Here is a 13,279-nt window from a genome sequence, read left to right as displayed (position 1 = left end):
TCATTTCCAACATATATGGAAAAACTGGACTGGTCAAAGAACACTGAGGCTGTCTACAAGAAGGGTCAGAGCCATCTCTATTTCCTGGGGAGACTGAGGTCCTTTAACATCTGCCGGATGATGCTGAGGATGTTCTACAAGTCTGTGGTGGCCAGTGCTATCATGTTTGCTGTTGTGTTTTGGGGCAGCAGGCTGAGGGTAGCAAACACAAACAGAATCAACAAACTCACTCGTAAGGCCAGTGATGTTGCGGGGGTGGAATTGGACTCTCTGTTGGTGGTGTCTGAAAAGAGGATGCTGTCCAAGTTGCATGCCATCTTGGACAATGACTCCCATTCACTCCATAATGTACTGGTTAGGCACAGGAGTGCTTTCAGCCAGAGACTCATTCCACCGAGATGTAACACTGAGCATCATAGGAAGTCATTCCTACCTGTGGCCATCAAACTTTACAACTCCTCCCTCAGAGTGTCAGACACCCTGAGCCAATAGGCTGTTCCTGGACTTATTTCCACTTGGCATGATTAACTTATTATTTAATTATTTATGGTTTTATATTGCTATATTTCTTCACTATTCTTGGTTGGTTCGGCTGTAACGAAACCCAATTTCCCTAGGGATCAATAAAGTATGTATGTCTGTCTGTCTGTCTGTCAAAAAAGCAATTTTTCAAAATGTTTATAAAATCCTACAGAATAACCATCCAGTCCAGGAGCTTTCTCAGATTGCATTGAAAAAATAGCTTTCTGAATTTCATTTTCAGTAATAGGAGCATCAAGAGTTTGTTGATCTTCAACAGACATTCGAGGAAAATCGATCTTTTGTAAAAAGGCATTCATTTTAGAAGAATCAACTCGAAACTGAGATTTATAAAGTTCAATGTAAAAGACTTGAAAATTTTTATTAATATCTTCATAATTACATTCTAAACTTCCATCTCCCTTACAAAGTTTTAAAATTTGTCTTTTAGCTCCAGCTGCTTTTAATTGAGATGCTAATAGCTTATTATTTTTATCTCCAAACACATAAAATTGACTCTTCAATTTAAGCAAATTTCTTTCAATAGGATGTTAATAATAAATTATATTGTGACTGGAGTTCAACTCTTTGAATAAGTCAATGTTAGGAGAGATTGCATAAATATTGTCCAAGTCTTTAATTTGTTTGGAAATCTTATCTAACTCTGTTTTAGTCTGTTTCTTAAGCTTAGCTACACAGGAGATTATCTGACCATGCAAATATGCTTTAAATGTATCCCATATAATCAATTTTGACAGATCTCCCGTATTATTAAAAAGAAAAAAAATCTTTTAACTGAGTCTCAATAAATTTGACAAAGTCCAAACTTTGTAATAAATTTTCTGGAAAACGCCAAGGCAAATTTGCAATAGTGACATCATTCAATTCAAAAGCTTAGCTTAAAGGTGCATGATCCAAGGGAACAATAGCATCATATTCACATTTCTGGACTTTGGACAAAAATCGGGGATCAGCTATAAAATAATCGATTCTTGAATACTTTTTGTGAACATGTGAAAAAAAAGAATAATCGCTATCATTAGGATGTAAATGTCTCCAAATTTCAACCAGGCCAAAATCAATTAAAAAAAGTTAATAAGTGATGCAGAACACCTTGGAAGTCGCTGATTGGTTGAAGTTTTGTCAATCAAAGGATTTAAACAACAGTTAAAATCACCCCCCATTAACAACATATATTCATTTAAATCTGGCAATAAAGCAAATACATTTTTAAGAAAAGTAGGATCATCTACATTAGGTCCATATAGGTTAATCAGAACAATGTTTCTATTACAAATTGTTCCTTTAACAATTTAAAATCTACCATTAATATCTGACACAATGTCTTCTTGGATGAATAAAATATTAGATTTAATAAAAATAGATACACCCCTTGTTCTATTTTGACAAGTTGCGTGAAATTGAAGGCCCTTCCACATTTAAGAATATCTATTTTGATTGCCTGTTTTGATATGCATTTCTTGAGCAAAAATTATATAGGGTTGAAATCGATTAATGATTTTAAAAGTCTTCTTTCGCTTAATAGGATGATTTCCATCACGTATGTTCCAACTTATAACATTTATCTGTTTAGTTACCATCAAAAATTTTTATTTCATTTAACACATAAATACACGCATACCAGCGCGGGGTAATCAAAACTGGTGGTGATAAGTATAACCATATTCAAAACATGCATGCTGTGGAACTCTGTAATGGGAAAAAATAAATAAAAGAAAACTAAAATTAATCCTACAGTTAATCCTATAACTCAAAACTAACCCCAAACCTCCCATCACCCCAAAAAACCCAAAATTCAACAAAAAAAGCCGAAATGCATCCCATAGGGTAAAGGACAGAGATACTCTGTGAGCTGCCTATTTTATAATAGTGATTTTAAAAGCTTTCCTTAATTCCTCCCCCGTTACAAAAAAAAAACATACGGCCCTAAAATAGAAAAGCCTTGCAGAGGGAAAAATATGTTATGTTAAATAGAACATAGAATAGTACAGCACAATACAGGCCTTTCGGCCCACAATGTTGTGCCGACCCTCAAACCCTGCCTCTCATATAACCCCCCCCCACCTTAAATTCCTCCATATACCTGTCTAGTAGTCTCTTAAACTTTACTAGTGTATCTGCCTCCACCACTGACTCAGGCAGTGCATGCCACGCACCAACCACTCTCTGAGTAAAAAACTTTACTCTAATATCCCCCTTGAACTTCCTTCCCCTTACCTTAAACCCATGTCCTCTTGTACTGAGCAGTGGTGCCCTGGGGAAGAGGCACTGGCTGTCCACTCTGTCTATTCCTCTTAATATCTTGTACACCTCTTGATGCACCATCAATAACTCTCAGAGACGGGAGGCGAACAATAGGCTTTTATTAGCTGCAAGAGACCACCATACAACATCCTGGAGACTGAGGAGAGGCAGTGCCTCCAATCGCCTTTATACAGGGGTCTGTGGGAGGAGCCACAGGAGCAGTCAGCAGAGGGGCGTGTCCAGACAGGTATATGTAGTTCACCACATTCACCCCCCCCCCCACACACTTTGTTTTAAAAGAGAGTCCCCATGGGGCGAAGTTTCTTACAAGTATATTTACAGGTTAAGTCTATCAGGCGGTCGAATCTGTCGCTGCGATCTACGTAGCACCGGTGGTGATTACACCAGTGCTGGTGGTGATTGCACCGGTGACGGTGATTGTGCTGGCTCCGGCCTGACTTGAGGTGTCAGCCCATTAGGCATCAGCAATCCCTCATGCGTGTGCGAGGCGCCCGGTATGGGAGTGTCGTGAGGAGTCTGTGTAGGGCTTGGTGTGCGTGGTGTCTAGTGGGTATACACGTCGGTGGGTATGGGGTTCATAGTCACCGTGGAGTGTTCGGCATAGGGGTCTGGTGCTCCTGTGGGCACCAGGTCACGGACGGAGACCGTGTCCTCCCGCCCATCAGGTAAGACCACGTAGGCATACTGGGGGTTTGCATGAAGCAGGTGAACCCTCTCAACCATCGGGAAGTATTTATTGCTCCTCGCATGTTTCTAGAGCAGCTCTGGCCCTGGGGACGTCAGCCAAACCAGTAGGGTTGTCCCAGTGGCAGACTTCCTGGGAAAAGAAAAGAGTGGCTCATGAAGTGTGGCATTGGTGGACGTGCGTAACAGAGAGTGGATGGAGTGGAGCACCTTGGGGAGGACCTCCTGCCAGCGAGAGACCGGTAATCCCTTTGACTTAAGGGCTAAGAGTGTGGCCTTCCACACAGTGGCATTCTCCCTTTCCACCTGTCCATTTCCCCGGGGATTATAGCTCGTGGTCCTACTAGTATAACAATACCCCCAGCCAGCAGGTACTGGCGCAGCACATCACTCATAAAGGAGGACCCTCTATCAATGTGGATATAGCAGGGATATCTGAACAGAGGGAAGAGCTGGCGCAGGGCTTTTATGACGAACGTGGCAGTGGTATTGGGGCAAGGGATGGCAAAAGGGAACCATGAGTACTCGTCGATTATGTTGAGAAAGTAGACATTGCGGTCTGTGGAGGGAAGGGGGCCCTTAAAGTTGACACTCAGTCGCTCAAAGGGGCGGGTGGCCTTGATAAGTTGTGCCTTTTCAGGATGATAGAAGTGCGGTTTGCACTCTGCACAGACTCGGCAGTCCCTGGTCATCGTCCTGATGTCCTCAAGGGAGTAAGGCAGGTTCTGGGCTTTCACGAAATGGTAAAATTGGGTGACCCCCAGGTGGCAAAAATCTGCATGGAGGGTGTAAAGCTGGTTGAGCTGCGCACTGGCACATGCTCCCCGGGATAGGGCATCAGGGGGCTCATTGAGCCTTCCAGGCCAGTACAGGATATCATAGTTGTAAGTGGAGAGTTCCATTCTCCATCGCAAAATTTTATCATTTTTGATTTTGCCCCACTGTTGGTTGCTAAACATGAACGTGACTGAGCGCTGGTCAGTCAGCAAGGTGAACCTTTTGCCGGCGAGATAGTGCATCCAGTGCCTAATAGCTTCCACTATGGCCTGGGCTTCTTTCTCCACCATGGAGTGCTGAATTTCAGGGCGTTGAAGGGTACGAGAGAAGAATGCTACCGGCCTTGCTGCCTGATTGAGGGTAGCAGCCAGCGCAAAGTCAGAGGCGTCACTCTCTACTTGGAAGGGAAAGGTCTTATCCACCGCATGCATCGTTGCTTTGGCAATATCCCCTTTAATGTGGCTGAAGGCCGCACAGGCCTTGGCTGAGAGGGGAAATACGGTGGACTTGACCGGGGGCGGGCCTTGTCTGTGTAGTGAGGGACCCATTGGGCGTAATAATAGGAAAAGAAGCCCAGGCACCGTTTGAGGGCTCTGAGGGTGGTGGGGAGAGGGAGTTCCAACAGGGGGCGCATACGGTCGGGGTCAGGGCCAATGACTCCGTTCTCCGCGACATACCCAAGAATAGCAAGTTGGGTGGTTCCAAACACACACTTGACCCTGTTATAGGTAAGGTTAAGAGCTTTGGCCGCTTTGGAAAAATCGTTGGAGGTTAGCGTCGTGATCCTGCCAGACGTGACCGCAGATGGTGATGTTATCCAGATATGGGAACGTGGCCTTCAGTTGGCACTGGTCCACCATCCAGTCCATTTCCCTCTGGAAGAAGAGACGGGGACACACAGGAAGTGGTAGAGCCTGCCGCCCGCCTCGAAGGTGGTGTAGGGGCAGTCCTCTGGGCGGATGGGGAGCTGGTGGTAAGCGGATTTCAGATCTATTGTTGAGAACACCTTGTACTGAGCTATCTGATTAACCATATCCACGATGCGGGGTAGGGGGTACGCGTCAAGCTGCGTGAAGCTATTGATGGTCTGGCTATAGTCCACCACCATCCTATTTTTCTGCCCTGTCTGAACAACGACCACCTGGGCCCTCCAAGGACTTGTGCTTGGCTCAATGATCCCCTCCCTGAGCAGCCGCTGCCCCTCCGACTTAATGAAGGCCCTCTCCCCCGCGCTGTACTTCTTGCTTTTAGTTGCCACAGGTTTACAGTCGGGGTTCAGGTTGGCGAACAGCGGTGGGGGAGGGATCTTGAGGATAGCGCGGCTGTTGGTATGGTGCTGGGTGGGATGTGCAGGTCGGTGTGTGTGTGTGTGGTCAGTAGCAGGGTATATGATGAAGCCCCACAAAACTGAGGATTTCTGACAGTGATTGGTAGGAGGGGCCCGTCATACTCCATTGTCACACTTTTCAGGTGGCTCTGGAAGTCGAGCCCCAATAGCACAGGGGCACCCAGTTGAGGCATGACCAGTAACGCAAAGTCCCAATATTCTGTGCCCTGCACCACCAATGTCGCTACACAACCCCCCCGGATGTCTGTGGAATGCGATCCAGAAGCCATGGTGACCCTTTGGCTTACCGACCTTGTCATGAGTCCGCAGCGTTGCACTGTGTCGGGATGAATAAAACTCTCAGTGCTGCCCGTGTCAAACAGGCAGCTAGTCCAGTGCCCCTCTACCAGAATGTCCATCATTGACCTTGCAAGCTGGTGTGGAGCGCTTTGGTCGAGGGTTACGGAGGCCAGAGTTGAATCGCCGTCTTGGTGCCCAGTAAGCACCCATGGGTCAGAGGTGTGGCGAGGTGGTGCCAACAAAGATGGCTGCCCCCATGCCTCGCACGAGACAGGCAGGCAAGATGGCTGTGACCAAGATGGCGACCCTCATGCCTCGCATGTGACGCTGCTCGACCCCACTTGTGGTTTAGGCTTACAGGCCTTGGCGAAGTGGCCCTTCTTTCCGCAGCTGGAGCAGATAGCTTCTCGGGCCGGGCTGCATTTTCAGGGGTGCTTTTCGAGTCCACAGAAATAACACTGCACGGACTTGCGACTAGCAGGAGCCATGGTTGATTGCGGGGACTTCACAGGCTCACGACTGGCAGCAGCTGTGGTCGATTCGCCAGCGGGTGGCGGGGTCTGCAGCGTCCATGGGACCAGCGGGAGATCACATGGCTGGACAGGATCAGCGTTGTGCAGAGCAGCCTCCAGCATGTCAGCCAGCTCGATCGCTGACTGTAAGGTAAGATCAGCGATTTCCAGCAGCTGCTGGCGCACGTACACTGACCTGATCCCCGTAACGAAGGCATCTCGTACCAGGAGTTCCGCATGCTGTTCCGCCGTCAGTCCCCTGCAGTCACAGTCCCACACGAGTGTCTGTAGGGCCCGAACAAACTCAGCGCTCGACTCTCTGGCCTGCTGCTGCCACGTCACTAAGCAATGCCTTGCGTAGATGGTTTTCACCGGCCGCAAGTACTGTCTTTTGAGGGCATCCAGCGCCCCTTGGTAGGTCGGCAGGTCCTTGATTAGGGAGTATAACCGCGGACTGACTCTGGAGAGGAGAACTCTGTGCATGATAGCAGAGTCAGTCACGCGAATCTCTTCCAGGTATGTTTGGAAGCATGCAAGCGAGAGTTCAAAGGCAATGGCTGCTTCAGGAGATTGAGGATCAATGTCCAATTTGTCTGGTTGTAAAATGCTCTCCATGTTTTAAAATTGCAGCTAATAAAATTGAGGCACCATCAATAACTCTCGGAGACGTGAGGTGAACGATAGGCATTTATTAGCTGCAAGAGACCACGATTAGCAGCAAGAGACCACCACACAACATCTTGGAGATTGAGGGAGGAGCAGTTCCTCCAATCGCCTTTATACAGGGGTCTGTGAGAGGATCCAGAGGAGCAGTCAGCAGAGGGGCGTGTCCAGACAGGTATATGTAGTTCACCACACCTCTATCATGTCTCCTCTCATCCTCCTTTGCTTCAAAGAGTAAAGCCCTAGCTCCCTTAATCGCTGATCATAATCCATACTCTCTAAACCAGGCAGCATCCTGGTAAATCTCCTCTGTACCCTTTCCAATGCTTCCACATCCTTCATATACTGAAGCGACCAGAACTGGATACAGTACTCCAAGTGTGGCCTAACTAGAGTTTTATAGAGCTGCATCATTACATTGCGTCTCTTAAACTCTATCCCTCAACTTATGAAAGCCAACACCCTATAAGCTATCTTAACTACTCTGTGGGGCAACTTTCAGGGATCTGTGGTCATGTACCCCCAGATCCCTCTACTCCTCCACACTACCAAGTATTCTGCCATTTACTTTGTACTCTGCCTTGGAGTTTGTCCTTCCTTCGTGTACCACTTCACACTTCTCCGGGTTGAACTCCATCTGCCACTTCTCAGCCCACTTCTGCATCCTATCAATGTCTCTCTGCAACCTTTGACAATCCTCTACACTATCTGCAACACCACCAACCTTTGTGTCGTCTGCAAAATTGTCAACCCACCCTTCTACCCCCACATCCAGGTCGGTAATAAAAATCACAAAAAGTAGAGGTCCCAGAACAGATCCTTGTGGGACACCACTAGTCACAACCCTCTAATCTGAATGTACTCCCTCCACCATGACCCTCTGCCTTCTGCAGGCAAGCCAATTCTGAATCCACCTGGCCAAACTTCCCTGGATCCCATGCCTTCTGACTTTCTGAATAAGCCTACTGTGTGAAACCTTGTCAAATGCCTTACTAAAATCCATGTAGATCACATCCACTGCACTACCCTCATCTATATACCTGGTCACCTCCTCAAAGAACTTTATCAGGCTTGTTAGGCAAGATCTGCCCTTCACAAAGCCGTGCTGACTGTCCCTGATCAGACCTTGATTCTCTGAATGCCTATAGATCCTATCTCTAAGAATCTTTTCCAACAGCTTTCCTACCACAGACATAAGGCTCACTTGTCTATAATTACCTGAACTATCCCTACTACCTTTTTTGAACAAGGGGACAACATTCGCCTCCCTCCAATCCTCCGGTACCATTCCCGTGGACGAAGACATAAAGATCCTAGCCAGAGGTTCAGCAATCGTGGAGCAGCCTGGGGAATATTCCATCAGGCCCCAGGGACTTACCCGTCCTAATGTATTTTAACAACTCCAACACCTCCTCTCCCTTAATATCAACATGCTGCAGAACATCAACCTCACTCATATTGTCCTCACCATCATCCAGTTCTCTCTAAATGGTGAATACCAAAGAGAAGTATTCATTGAGGACCTCGCTCACTTCCACAGCCTCCGGGCACATCTTCCCACTTTTATCTCTACCTTCACTCCTGTCATCCTTTTGTTCTTCACATATTTGAAGAATGCCTTAGGGTTTTCCTTTCCCCTACTCGCCAAGGCCTTCTCATGCCCCCTTCTTGCTCTTCTCAGCCTCTTCTTAAGCTCCTTTCTTGCTACCCTATATTACTCAATAGACCCATCTGATCCTTACTTCCTAAACCTCATGTATGCTGTCTTCTTCCACCTGACTAGATTTTCCACTTCACTTGTCACCCATGGTTACTTCACCCTACCATTCTTTATCTTCCTTACTGGGACAAATTTATCCCTAACATCCTGCAAGAGATCCTTAAATATCGACCACATGTCCATAGTACGTTTACCTGCAAAAACATCATCCCAATTCACACCCGCAAGTTCTAGCCTTATAGCCTCATAATTTGCCCTTCCCCAATTAAAAATTTTCCTATCCTCACTGATTCTATCCTTTTCCATGATAATACTAAAGGTCAGGGAGCGGTGATCACTGTCCCCCAGATGCTCACCCACTGACAGATCTGTGATCTGACCCAGTTCGTTACCTAATACTAGATCTAGTATGGCATTCCCCCAGTCGGTCTGTCAAAATACTGTGACAGGAATCCATCCTGGTCCAAACTCTGCCCCATCTAAACCCTTGGAACTAATCAAGTGCCAATCAATATTAGGGAAGTTAAAGTCACCCATGATAACAACCCTGTTATTTTTGCACCTTTCCAAAATCTGCCTCCCAATCTGCTCCTCGGTATCTCTGCTGCTACCAGGGGGCCTATAGAATACCCCCAGTAGAGTAACTGCTCCCTTCCTGTTCCTGACTTCCACCCATACTGACTCAAAATTGGATCCTGCTACATTACCCACCCTTTCTGAAGCTGTAATAGTATCCCTGACCAGTAATGCCCCCACTCCTCCCCTATCCCCCACCTCTATCCCTTTTAAAAGACTGAAATCTAGGAATATTGAGAATCCATTGCTGCCCTGGTGCCAGCCAAGTCTCCATAATGGCCTCTACATCATAATTCCATGTATGTATCCAAGCTCTCAGTTCATCATCTTTGTTCCTGATGCTTCTTGCATTGAAGTACACACACTTTAGCCCTTCTACCTTACTACCTTTATACCCTTTATTCTGCTGCTCTTTCCTCAAAGCCTCTCTATATGTTAGATCTGGCTTTACTCTATGCACTTCTTTCACTGATCTATTGCTCCGGGTCCCATCCCCCTTGCAAATTATTTTAAACTCTCCCAAACCATTCTAGCAAACCTACCAGCAAGGATATTGCTCCCCTTGAGTTCAGGTGCAACCCATCCAATCTGTACAGGTACCACCTTCCTCAGAAGAGATCCCAATGATCCAAAAATCTAAAACTCTGCCCCCTGCACCAACTCCTCAGCCATGCATTCAACTGCCATCTCCTCCCAATTCTTACCATCACTATCACATAGCACTGGCAGCAATCCTGAGAATGCCATCCTTGAGGTCCTGTTCTTCAGCCATCTGCCTAGTTCCTGAAACTCACACTTCAGGACCTCATCCCTCTTCCTGCCTATGTCGTTGGTACCAACATGTATCACGACTTCTGGTTGCTTTCCCTCTCATACCAGGATGTCATGCACCCGGTCAGAGACGTCCTGGACCCTGGCACCTGGGAGGCAACAAACCATGCGGGTGTCCTTCTCACGTCCACAAAATCTCCTGTCTGCTCCCCTGACTATCGAGTCTCCAATGACAATAGCTCTCCTCTTCTCTGTCCCACCCTTCAGCACCACAGGGTCAGACTCATTGCCAGAGGCCCTGCCACCGTGGCTCACACCTGGTCGGTCGTCCTCACCAACAGCATCCAGGATTGTAAACTTATTATTCAGGGGAATGGCTACAGGGGTGCTCTGCACTACCTGTTTACTCTCTTTCATTTTCCTCCCTCAGACTGTCACCCAACGACCTGCTTCCGGCAGCCTAGGTGTGACTACCTCCCTGTAGCTCTCATCTGTGTCTGCCTCATCCTCCCTTATGAGTCGAAGGTCATCCAGCTGCTGCTCCAGATTCCTCACACGGTCTTCCAGATCGCCCAGCCGCAAGCTCTTCTGGCAGATGTGACTTTGCGGGAGAGGGGAGCTCCCCCAAGACTGCCACATCTCACAGGAGAGGCACATCACCATCTCAGCAGGCATTGTAAAGACTAACTGGGAACAAGCTCGTCCTCCGCCTTTTCTCATCATAGCCTCTCGAGTCAAAGCCTCAAATCTCCACTCCTTCACTGGCCCACTCACTCACTGGCCGCTTTCCACAGGCCACTCCGCTTGAGGTAACCCTCTTTCTTGCTTTCTTTTTTTTCTTTTTAAATCTTTTTATTAATTTTTAAACAAACATAAATGAAACATGAATACAGAGAGTTTGAGAGTACAAAGTTAATAGTTTAAATAACCATTCAAATAGATGATAATCAATATATAATAACCTCCCAAACTCATGGTAATTGTGAACAAAAGAAGTAAAAAAAACCCAAAAAAAGAGAGAAAAAAACTAACCAACATGGGCCATAGCATTATGTCAAATACATACAGTCGTGCCAAAAACTCCGAACCTCCATCCAAGTAATTCGGGATAATAAAAGTGAGGTTTAGGAAAAGACAATTTAACTCACATGAAAATATTGAATAAATGGCCTCCAAGTTTCTTCAAATTTAACTGAAGGATCAAAGACAACACTTCTAATTTTTTCTAAGCTCAAACAAGAGATAGTTTGAGAAAACTACTGAAATATAGTTGGAGGATTAATTTCTTTCCAATTCAATAAAATAGATCTTCTAGCCATTAATGTAACAAATGCAATCATCCGTTGAGATAAGGGGGATAAACGACTATTATCTGCCATTGGTAAACCGAAAATTGCAGTAATAGTATACAATTGAAAATTGATATTCAGAACTGTTGAAATAATACCGAAAATATCTTTCCAGTAATTTTGCAAACAAGGGCAAGACCAAAACACGTGGGTCAATGAAGCAACATCAGAACGACATCTGTCACAGGTTGGATTAACATAAGAATAAAATCGAGCAAGTTTATCCTTAGACATATAAGCTCTATGTACAACCTTAAATTGTATTAGGGTGTAGCGCCTCATTTCCTAGCGTATCCGAACCGACTCACAATTAGATAGCCTACGGGGGTTTGCGAGCACAGAGCTTTGGAGCCTCTTCGCCATGGGGGGCCGGTTGACAGAGGCTTAAAAGTGAGGCTGAAGTTTTCGAATAAAGTTTTTCCTTCGACTGCAGTACCGACTCCGTGTCGTAATTTTAGCGCTGCTTGTAGCACACCGCTACAATTGGTGACCCCGACGGTCCAAACGATTTTTGGACCAGAAATGACCGATGCCGCCTCTGTTCATGCGGTTTCGTTGAAACTGCCGGGTTTCTGGACACAGCGCCCGGACCTATGGTTCCAGCAAGCCGAAGCCCAATTCCACGTTCGCCGGATCACCTCAGAAGACACCCGCTACTACTACGTGGTGGGCTCCCTCAACAGCTGCCCAGGTCGCGGAGTTCGTACAGTCGCCCCCGGCAGACGGCAAGTACACGGAATTCAAAGCCCTGCTCCTCAGGACTTTCGGACTCTCACGGCGCGAGCGGGCTGCCCGTTTACTGCACCTGGATGGCTTGGGCGACAGACCTCCATCGGCTTTAATGAATGAGATGTTGTCTCTGGCCGAGGGACACACAGGCCTCATGTTTGAGCCGGCATTCCTGGAGCAGCTGCCCGAGGACATACGCCTGCTGCTGTCCGACGCGGATTTCAGTGACCCCCGGAAGGTGGCAGCCCGGGCGGACTTGCTGTGGAACGCCAAAAAGGTGAGCGGGGCGTCCATCGCACAGATCTCCCAGCCACGCTCCCGGCAGCAAACCAGTCCAGGCCCGGCCGCAGAGCCCACTAACCCCCGGCCCAATGACCACTGGTGCTTCTACCACCAGCGGTGGGGCGCAGAAGCCCGCCGTTGCCACCCGCCCTGCAAGTTCCCGGGAAACGCCAGGGCCAGCCGCCGCTGATGGCTACGGCGGCTGGCCATCGGGATAGCCTCCTGTATGTGTGGGATAGAAGGTCGGGACGCCGGTTTTTGGTCGATACTGGGGCTGAGATCAGCGTTTTACCTCCGACGAGTTACGACACCCGCAGCAGGGCACCGGGTCCCCCCCTGAGGGCCGTGAATGGCAGCACAGTAAGGACCTATGGCACCCGTCAGGTGCAGCTACTGTTCGGCCCCAGCCAGTTCACGTGGGACTTCACACTGGCCGCCGTAGCCCAACCGCTTCTGGGTGCGGATTTTTTGCGAGCTCACAGCCTGCTGGTTGACCTGCCCAGGAAGAGACTGGTACACGCCGAGACCTTTCAGACGTTCTCCCTGGGCGCGGCCCAGTTGCCAGCCCCTCACCTCGGCTCCATCACGCTGTCCGACAACGATTTCGCCAGGGTCCTGGCGGAGTTCCCATCGGTTCTGGCACCGCAGTTCACAGCAGCCATGCCCAGGCACGGCGTACAGCACCACATCCCGACACAGGGACCACCCCTCCATGCCCGTGCTCGGCGGCTTCCCCCGGACAAGCTCCGACTGGCAAAGGAGGAGTTCCAGAGAATGGAGGAAT

This window comes from Hypanus sabinus, chromosome 2, assembly GCF_030144855.1.
Source record: "Hypanus sabinus isolate sHypSab1 chromosome 2, sHypSab1.hap1, whole genome shotgun sequence".
Lineage (NCBI taxonomy): Eukaryota > Metazoa > Chordata > Chondrichthyes > Myliobatiformes > Dasyatidae > Hypanus > Hypanus sabinus.
Note: the sequence above shows the minus strand (reverse complement) of the source record.